At 35.2% G+C, this 10806-nt stretch overlaps 1 protein-coding gene across 1 annotated transcript in view; it reads left to right on the top strand.

Annotated features, from left to right (window-relative positions):
- Positions 1-9900: 9900 nt before the first annotated feature.
- LOC142327503 (legumain-like) overlaps positions 9901-10806 on the top strand; it is a 76342-nt gene continuing 75436 nt past the window's right edge. Inside the window, exon 1 of the mRNA XM_075370626.1 lies at positions 9901-10111. The gene's annotated coding sequence lies outside the window, so the exon portion shown is untranslated. The remainder of the gene's footprint in view (positions 10112-10806) is intronic.

Here is a 10806-nt window from a genome sequence, read left to right as displayed (position 1 = left end):
TGTTTATTTCTATGTTGCAGCTACATTGCTAGGTCACAACCATTCTTTAAGTTGTCTCTGTAATGGGAGATTATTTCTCTTTGGTAATTTAGCAATTTTTATGTTAGAAATAGTGTTTTGTGATAGTTTATTTCATTTTTCATACTTTTTTATTTTTTGTTCTGTGTGTTTTGAATATACAATAATAAACAACTCCAAGAGAACATTAGAAAATTGTTTTTCTTACTGAGCATACCAGTATGACACAATGACAAATAGTTTCTTAGTGTGATGTTGGACTAGGGATAGTGAATGTTATTTTAAAGCAATTTAAAGAATCTGGTGTCTTCTCATCTCAAAGGAAGCCAAATGAGGCTGTGAAAGAGAAACTACTTCTACACAGGATCAGTTATTAGTGAGAAAAAGTAAACTTGATCCAAAATTATCAGCTGTGGACTTAAATCAAGAATTAGCAGTCAATGGAACAGATTTACACATGATCTGTTAGACGCTGACTTCTTGCAGCTGGACAAAAAGCTCATCAGCCAGCTAAAATGCAACTTTTAACAAAAGTAATGTGCGAAAAAGGTTCCTGCTAACTGGACCAAAGAAGACAAGAAAAATGTTATGTTTCCAATGAGTCACATTTTTTTATGTGCGGGGGCAAAGTTTTCCAAATATTAGAAAAGCATCAGATGGAAATACATCACCACCTCTTATCCAACATTCAGATCAAAATCCCCAGAAAAAATGTTTTGGGGTTGTTTCACACTTGAAGGCCCTTGTTCATTACTTCCTGTAGATGGTGTTATAAAGTGATAGATGTATCAAGATTCTAAAGGAAAGGGTTGTGATACAACTTCAAAACAAATTCCTTCAAGGCAACAGAGTGTTCTAACGAAATTTGATGCCTTGCTATATTGCAAAAAGTAGAAAAAACATTTTTGAACAATGAAACATTAAGGCGCTCCCACGGCCACGTAACACTCCAGGCTTAAACCTAATTGAAAATTTTTGGGCAATAATCAGAAAATGAATTTTACCACAAGAATTGATGTCATTAAAGTAATAATATTGGTGCAGTGTCATGATGAAGAAATAAAAAAAATTGTGTATTACACTTGCTGAATCTATGTCAAATCATGTACATGAAGTGATTAAAATTAAAGGAGTACATATCAATTACTTGATGTTCACAAATTGCACAGGTAAATAAAGTTACTTTTTAATAAATAACATCTGTGTTCAAATTAATTTGCACACTACTGTAAAAGTCTCATTGAAATGACATTCCAAGAAATAACAAGCAGAATTAGAGTGGAGGGGTTATTGTCCGAGAAGTTTCACATTGAAAGTGGTTGAGGCAGGGAAATTACTTCAACAGTCCTCTTTAACTTAGTGCTAGAAAAGATTTTTAAGCAACTAGATACAAGCCCAGGAGGGACAATCTTTAATAGAAGTATCTAAGTATTAGCTTACACAGATGATGTAGCTTTGTTATTTAGAAATCAGAGACTTAGTTTTAGAAAATCTAAGCAAAAGAAATGGGAGTCTAGTCAGTACCGAGAAGAATAATTACAGGATATTGCAGTGAAGGGGAGTAGTGAGAAAGAGACCAATGCTTAATTGTGGATGAGAAGGTTTTTGAAAGTATAAATCAAATTAAATATTTCGGTGCAATTTTGTCTAAGGAGAAAATGATCAAAATGCATATAGGAAAACGTTTTAGATGGAAATAGATACTATTATTCTTTACAAAACTTTTTGAAAGCTGAAACATGAATAAAAACAAAAAAAAAATATACAGAACTGAGATGAGACTCATAGTCATGTATGGATCAGAAAGATGAACAGTTGCAGTAACTGATGAGCATTACTTGCAGAGGTGGAAGAAAGAAGTCTAAGAAAAGTTGTTTATGGCTTCCTCATTTATCTTAAAGAAGGAAATGAATGGAGAAAAGAACTAAAATGAAGCAGTTGTTTGGAGAAGCCGATATTGTTACTGTGACAAAGCAATGGATAATTAAATGAGTTGGACATGTCCAAACAATGCCTGAGGCAGTTAGAAAATATTTGCTGCAAAACTGAAAGGAAGAAGAAGGAGAGGAAGATCAAGAGAGAGAGAGATGGTTGAATGATGTGAGTAGGATTGGAGAGAAGAGATGGAGGAGGGTTGATGAGAATCAGGATGTTTGGAGGAATATAATATGAGAGGCACTATGGGCTATACCACCGGCCAGTAAGTGTTTGTAAAAAAACTTTTTATTTTTTAAATGTCATAACTGATGGGAGCTTTATAACTGGTGATCTGACTTGCACAGTAAAAATGAAAACAAGAATATCAAGAAGTAAGCAGGCATTTAGTAAGAAGGGAAGACTGCTGTGTGGAAAGTTAAACTTAGCATTAAGGAAGAGATTAATGAAATAATTTATTTGGAGTGTGATGCTATAAAGCTGAAACATGGATGATGAGAAAGGCAGACAGAAAAAAAGTTGATGCTTTTTTAATATGGGTGTGGTGCAGAATGATAAAAGTCAGATGGCAAGACCATATAACAAATGAAGAAGTGTTAAGGAGAATTGGAGAGAACAGAAAAGTGCTAATTGTGATTAAATATAGGAGAACGAACTGGCTAGGACATTGTATGAAAGAAGGTGATCGCATTAGTGATGCAATAGAAGGCTTGGTGAATGGAAGTAAAGAAAAAGAAAGTAAGAGATTTCAAATGATGGATGGGAGTTAAAAGTAATGAAAAATATTTCAGTGGTGCATTAATTTTGAATAGGAGTATACTTTATTTATCATACTCATTTAATAATAGTAATTCTAATGTATAGATAATTCTTTCACAAATCAGTATAAAGTATTCTTTGTTCATGTTTTTAATAATAATGGGGAATAAAAAAGATAACAAAAACACACACACACACATATATATACACATATATATGAAGGTTATACAGAAGGTTATTTATATTTAATAAATTAGTATTTTGTTTAATACTGATAAATTTTTAAATGTATATATATATTTACAAATTTATCAGTATTAAATAAAATGAGAGTAAATAAAATTATACGGAATCCTAAAGATAAATGAATTAAGATACTTATTGTTTCCAAGAACATATATTTGATTTATAGTTCTTTGTTACTACTATTATTTATTACTGTTCTATTTCCTTATTACGTATATTTCAAACTATTTATTATATTAATTTTTATGGAAAAAACTGAACAGTTTTTCAACCAATAAATATAAATGAAATATAAATTTATTAATAATAATAGGCTTAATAATAATAATGCCTTGAGGTATGTTCCTCACATCTATATCCATATACTGGGCGAGAAAAGCTGTACATAAGTACTATATATATAGCTGGTTAATGGGCTCTGAGGGTTTTTCACAGAAATGGAATTTTTCTTTGACCTAATTCCATCTACAGGTCATTATAAAGACTGGATTTTTGGCCACCTGCAAATACAAAAATTTTAAACGATTAGGAAAAGGATTCACACTATCTTTACAGCTGGTGATGTGGCAGCAAGAGTCGAAGTGATTGTAGGTGTAACAGAGACCTTTCCGCTGTCCACATATCCCTCTGTGATGGCAGGTTTGAAGCTAATCTTCCCAAATCAGCTGATTTGAAAGTCGAGAATTCCAGCGTTCAAGTCCTAGTAAAGTCAGTTATTTTTACACAGATTTGAATACTAGATTGTGGATACTGGTGTTCTTTGGTGGTTGGGTTTCAATCAACCACACATCTCAGGAATGGTCGAACTGAGACTGTACAAGACTACACTTTATTTACACTTACACATATCATCTTCACTCATTCTCTGAAGTATTATCTAAACGGTAATTACCAGAGGCTAAACAGGAAACGAAAGGAAAAGTATGTAGCTAAGGTGCCCATGTATGTTGGTGCACGGAAGCCCTGAAAGATTTAGTGTGCAGGGCCTGGAATCAGGACAGGAATTGCGCATCTGCTCTCTGCCGGGATATATGGCTGTTCTAGAGTTGGTAGCCCTGGAGTGGGGGTATACTCTGGTGGCAGCCTTGCTACAGAATGGATGAAAAATCATGCAAGTTGAACAACAATCAAATTTGACAGTGTTCACATAAACACCCTTATCTTGAACCAGCCTATCGCCTGAGATGAGATGGTGAAAGTCATGAGGCAGGAAGAATAAGAAATAAGGTAAAGAGTTTGTAGAGAGCTGTTTTCAAGAACAATTCACCAAAACCCAAGTATCTGGTAATTACAAGAGAAGGTGGTAATTTTTCGGGGGTAAGTCCTTTTCTTATCGCTCAGGAAATAAGTAATTGCGCTGGAGGTCCTGTAAAGCAAATTCAATAAATCTACAATGGACTTTAGATAGAGATGGTTAACAACATCCAGTCGCAGAAGATCCTTGCACTGAAGATCATAGGCGAGTTTGGTGTACGAGTTGATCCACACAGCAGACTCAGTACTTCAAAGGATGTAGTAGTCTGTCAAGATCTTCTTAACTGTTCTGAACAAGAAATTGTGAAGGAGTTGTCACCACAGGAAAAGTGAAAGAGTACCAAAGGCTGAACATGAGAAGGATTGGCAAAATCCTACCTTCTGCCTCTCATGTATTCACCTTTAACAGGAAAACCCTGCTGGGGAAATTGCACAGGAATTCACTGATTAGATGTGTGGGATTTTGTGCCACAAACAATGAGATGCTTTAGGTATTAACGTTTTGGCCACACTGCTACCCAATGTGAAAGATCACAAAGATGTCTGTGTGGTGAAAAGATTTAAGAAGGAGAACTATGCAAGGATCCCAGTGCCTGTGAAAACTGCAAAGTACAGCATTCATGCCGATCAAGAAACTGTCCTGTTTACAAAGACAAGATAGCTGTTCAAAAAATTAAAATCCTGAGGAAGGTTAGCTACTTCAAGGCGAAAAAGATCGTAAATAACTGTAAGCCTTGAACAATTTATGCTCAGGCAGCGGCTACTGATCCTGCTTAATCCTGACCAACTCGTTGGCAAGCTTGCACCTGTATTGTCGACTATGATACAGAAAATAATCAAACAAAATGAAGTCTCTCTCTCTCTCTTTCACAAGGAAGTTACAAGACCATCTTCCAAGGTACAACAACTAGATAATACGACAGCCAAGAGCAAAAGCACATCTGACCAGAGGAAGACAGATTAACCAGAAATTCGTATTTGGTCTGCTTAATCTGTCAGATGAGTCTGAGAAGAAAATGATTAGTTTAGAGCCCCCTATGGAGGCTACCAGACTTGTACATTTGAGATGGTCTCAAAAAAAACCCAGAGAACACATAGCATGGAAACCACACAGGGGGGCCTGTTTCCCCTCTGATTGAGGCGATGACTAGTCGTGGGGTCATCCCCCTGTTGTGGGGTCTCCCAGGTTCCCGCCTCTTAATCGACGATTAAACCAGGTGCCTAGCCAGGCCCGTTGTCGTCCGCTGCTTCGATGGTCTTCGATTCAAAGACCGGGAGCTACACAGTCGATGATATTCGTATCGAACATGAAGCTCTTCGAAAGATGAAGAAGAGAAAAAAAGGATGGCCAAAAGGCAAACCACCTACCTCTGAGTCATCCTTGGGGCAGGTTCTTGGCCCCAAGAGGTCAAAGTTAAAAAAAAGGCAGGATCCCCACAAGTTTGAGGCATGGGGCCAGCAATGGAGGCATGGATAAAGACAAGATACATGGGGTGCTGTGGTAATACCATAAGGTGGGCCCAGCATCCCATGTTTTAGAGGGGAAGGGTGTTAGTGAATAGATCCACAAGGGAGAGTCCCACACTAATATGGGATATGAGACCATATGGGGCCTATAAAAGGTTTCCCTTACTCTGAGAAAAAAAAAACTATGGTATGAATAACATATCACTTTTAATTAATTTTTTAAGATTATTAAATAGGTAAGAAATAAGTCCTCCTCTATGAAACATGAGACCTTGCCATTGGTGAGGGGGCTTGAGTGCTCAGGGATACAGAGTAGCTGGACCGAAGGTGCAACCATATCGGAGAGGAATCTGTTGAGAGCCAGACTAAGGAATGATTCCTGAAAGAGGGCAGCAGCTCTTTCAGTAGTTGTTAGGGGCGTGAGTCACAATGACTTAAACGGCCATATCAACATCGCTCAGTCCTCTGAGTACTGCGCACCTGAAAGCAATGGAAAACTACAGCTGTTTTTTTTTCCAAGAAAATGTGGCTCTCTGCATTTTCGCATAACAATAATGGAGGCGCCTTCCTTGGTAAAATATTCCAGAGGTAAAATAGTCCCCCATTCCCCTATAAATAGGCCCCGAATAAAGTAGTCCGGGTGGGGACTACTAAGGAAGGGGTCACCAGAAGATTGAAAAATAACATTCTGCGAGTCGGAGCGTGGAATGTTAGAAGCTTCAAAAAGGTTGGTAGGCTAGAAAATTTAAAAAGGGAAATGGATGGGATGAACGTGGATATAGTAGGAATTAGTGAGGTTCGGTGGGAAGAGGAAGGCCACTTTTGGTCGGGTGAGTTTAGAGTAATTTATTCAGCGTCAAATAATGGGCAGGCAGGAGTAGGTTTCGTGATGAACAAGAAGATAGGGAGGAGAGTGGAGTATTTCAAGACGCATAGCGATAGAATCATTGTAATAAGGATAAAATCAAAACCTAAACCGACAACGATTGTTAACGTGTATATTCCTACAAGCGCCCATGATGATGATGAGGTAGAGTGTGTATACGAAGAGATTGATGAAGCAATTAAACACGTAAAAGGAGATGAAAATTTAATAATAGTTGGAGATTGGAATGCAAGCATTGGAAAAGACAAGGAAGGAAATATAGTGGGTGAATACGGGCTGGGCAAAAGGAATGAAAGAGGGGACCGACTTATAGAGTTTTGCACGAAGTATAATTTAGTAATTGCCAAAACCCAATTTAAAAATCATAATAGAAGAATATACAGTTGGAAAAAGCCAGGCGATACTGCAAGGTATCAGATAGATTATATCATGGTTAAGCAAAGATTTAGAAATCAACTCGTTGACTGCAAAACTTACCCTGGAGCAGACATTGATAGCGACCATAATTTGGTGATAATGAAATGTAGATTGGGGTTTAAAAACCTGAAGGAAAGGTGTCAGATGAATCGGTGGAATTTAGAGAAGCTTGAGGAAGAGGAGGTAAAGAAGATTTTTGAGGAGGACATCGCAAGAGGTCTGAGTAAAAAAGATAAGGTAGAAAAGGTAGAAGAAGAATGGGAGAATGTTAAAAAGGAAATTCTTAAATCAGCAGAAGCAAACTTAGGCAGAATAAAGTGAACTGGTAGAAAACCTTTGGTTTCAGACGATATATTGCAGCTGATGGATGAACGTAGAAAATATAAGAATGCTAGTGATGAAGAAAGTAAAAGGAACTATCGGCAATTAAGAAATGCTATAAACAGGAAGTGCAAACTGGCGAAAGAAGAGTGGATTAAAGAAAAGTGTTCAGAAGTGGAAAGAGAAATGAACATTGGTAAAATAGACGGAGCATACAGGAAAGTTAAGGAAAATTTTGGGGTACATAAATTAAAATCTAATAATGTGTTAAACAAAGATGGTACACCAATATATAATATGAAAGGTAAAGTCGATAGATGGGTGGAATATATTGAGGAGTTATACGGAGGAAATTAATTAGAAAATGGTGTTATAGAGGAAGAAGAGGAAGTTGAGGAGGATGAAATGGGAGAAACAATACTGAGATCTGAATTTAAGAGAGCATTAAAAGATTTAAATGGCAGAAAGGCTCCTGGAATAGACGGAATACCTGTAGAATTACTGCGCATTGCAGGTGAAAAAGCGATTGATAGATTATACAAACTGGTGTGTAATATTTATGAAAAAGGGGAATTTCCGTCAGACTTCAAAAAAAGTGTTATAGTCATGATACCAAAGAAAGCAGGGGCATATAAATGTGAAGAATACAGAACAATTAGTTTAACTATTCATGCATCAAAAATCTTAACTAGAATTCTATACAGAAGAATTGAGAGGAGAGTGGAAGAAGTGTTAGGAGAAGACCAATTTGGTTTCAGGAAAAGTATAGGGACAAGGGAAACAATTTTAGGCCTCAGATTAATAGTAGAAGGAAGATTAAAGAAAAACAAACCATCATACTTGGCGTTTATAGACCTAGAAAAGGCATTCGATAACGTAGACTGGAATAAAATGTCCAGCATTTAAAAAAAATTAGGGTTCAAATACAGAGATAGAAGAACAATTGCTAACATGTACAGGAACCAAACAGCAACAGTAACAATTGAAGAACATAAGAAAGAAGCCGTAATAAGAAAGGTAGTCCGACAAGGATGTTCCCTATCTCCGTTACTTTTTAATCTTTACATGGAACAAGCACTTAATGATGTTAAAGAACAATTTAGATTCGGAGTAACAGTACAAGGTGAAAAGATAAAGATGCTACGATTTGCTGATGATATAGTAATTCTAGCCGAGTGTAAAAAGGATTTAGAAGAAACAATGAACGGCATAGATGAAGTCCTACGCAAGAACTATCGCATGAAAATAAACAAGAACAAAACAAAAGTAATGGAATGTAGTTGTAATAATAAAGATGGGCCACTGAATGTGGAAATAGGAGGAGAAAAGATTATGGAGGTAGAAGAATTTTGTTATTTGGGAAGTAGAATTACTAAAGATGGACGAAGCAGGAGCGATATAAAATGCCGAATAGCACAAGCTAAACGAGCCTTCACTAAGAAATATAATTTGTTTACATCAAAAATTAATTTAAATGTCAGGAAAAGATTTTTGAAAGTGTATGTTTGGAGTGTCGCTTTATATGGCAGTGAAACTTGGACAATCGGAGTATCTGAGAAGAAAAGATTAGAAGCTTTTGAAATGTGGTGCTATAGGAGAATGTTAAAAATATGATGGATAAAGTGACAAATGAAGAGGTATTGCGGCAAATAGATGAAGAAAGAAGCATTTGGAAAAATATAGTTAAAAGAAGAGACAGACTTATAGGCCACATACTAAGGCATCCTGGAATAGTCGCTTTAATATTGGAAGGACAGGTAGAAGGAAAAAATTGTGTAGGCAGGCCACATTTGGAATATGTAAAACAAATTGTTAGGGCTGTAGGATGTAGAGGGTATACTGAAATGAAACGACTAACACTAGATAGGAAATCTTGGAGAGCTGCATCAAACCAGTCAAATGACTGAAGACAAAAAAAAAAAAGAAGGAAATAAGTCAAATACTTTTATCATCATTCAAAATTGGTATAGTGGTTTGCCAGCCAATTGGAATAGTGAGTGGTTTGTATGCTATCTCCTGCATAACTTGGTCTGAAGTTCAATTTCCAGCAAAGTAATGTTATTTTTCACCTTATATTTTATTCATTTTGTCTTCCTCATAAAATATCTGCTAAGAGTGTGTCAAAGGTAGTACAATAATAAAAAATGTATACTTGTGACAGATTTATCACTAGTTTGAATGCATGTAACATTTTGGATTGACCAAATTTTTATCCAAATCGATCATTTATTTAAAATGTTTGTTTGTTACAATTCTAAAATTTTCTATGAAAGCTAATTAATTAAAATAGAATAATTCAGTATTGATGAATTGCATGGTTCACCGGAACGTGCTTTTACTCGTTTTTAAAAATGAGTTTGTATTTCCCGGTTAAGCAGCTTCCTAGACACTATTCTATTTTATTATTTTACCTCTTAAAAATATTTTACATTTCTTTTGGAGACTATGTTTGACAGGAATAAACGTATTAATATTATGTTTGTTTATTTAATGATTCATTTTTGTTATTTCTAACTGGATTTTGCAACACTACATTGTTGAATAATTTTGTTGGCGGGAAATCTTGGTGCTGTCATCCCTGTTTCAGACCTTTGGCCCTGAACGATTGATGTTCATAGGTCATAATGCTAAGTCTGTTATGGTAGTTTAATCATCTTTAATTAGCATCACAATCTAATCCAGCCGTACGAACACCCAGTAAACTTATCAAGCAAATAGTAAATTATTCAGCTGTCTGATAGTTATCAATTGATTTTGTTAGTAGCAGGATTAAAGTTCTGTCAGCGTGATAATTGTTAGCATACATTAGTGAGTATTTGCTTTTCTTTTCAAATTACGAGTTTTCATAATTTTAATTTGTTAATGAATAGAAGTATATTTATACCGTGCACTTCGGAAGAAAATAAATGGATATATACTTATATATATATATATATAATTATTAATTATCTGTTCATTATTAATTATCTGTTCTTTCAATCGGGATTAAATTTTTGTGCACTGTTTTTACGGCATATTTTGTTTATCGATCATATTCTGGTTGAGAACCATGTGTATCATATTTATTTAAGAACTTTAAAAGTATTTTGACTGCACAGTTTTTAATGCTTGTTATTTTTATATAATAAACAAATCATTCTGATTAAAATTTTACTTTATAGATTGTTTTACTTTATTAGATTATGTTTACAGCATACGACCAGTTAAATTTCAATAAAATTAGTTTACTCATATTCGGATATGTACTTTGGAATCATTTGATACAGTTTTTTAGGCTGTAGTTTGTTTCTGATAATTCAATAGCAGATCATGTGTGTGTAATGATACTGTTGTTATTAAATATATTGCATAGCTATTTCACAAAAAAAAAAATATCTGCTAATAGACATCTTGTAGCATACGTAAGCTTAGTTAAATGTTGATAGCTGTATTTTTTTGCGGTCCTCAGAACATGTTATAGAAGGAAGGAGCTTTGTCTTTGGGATGAAGGAATTTTTAGAATA

This window comes from Lycorma delicatula, chromosome 7, assembly GCF_047948215.1.
Source record: "Lycorma delicatula isolate Av1 chromosome 7, ASM4794821v1, whole genome shotgun sequence".
Taxonomy (NCBI): domain Eukaryota; kingdom Metazoa; phylum Arthropoda; class Insecta; order Hemiptera; family Fulgoridae; genus Lycorma; species Lycorma delicatula.
The sequence above is the reverse complement of the archived record's forward strand: the minus strand, read 5'-3'. Positions and strand labels throughout refer to the sequence as shown.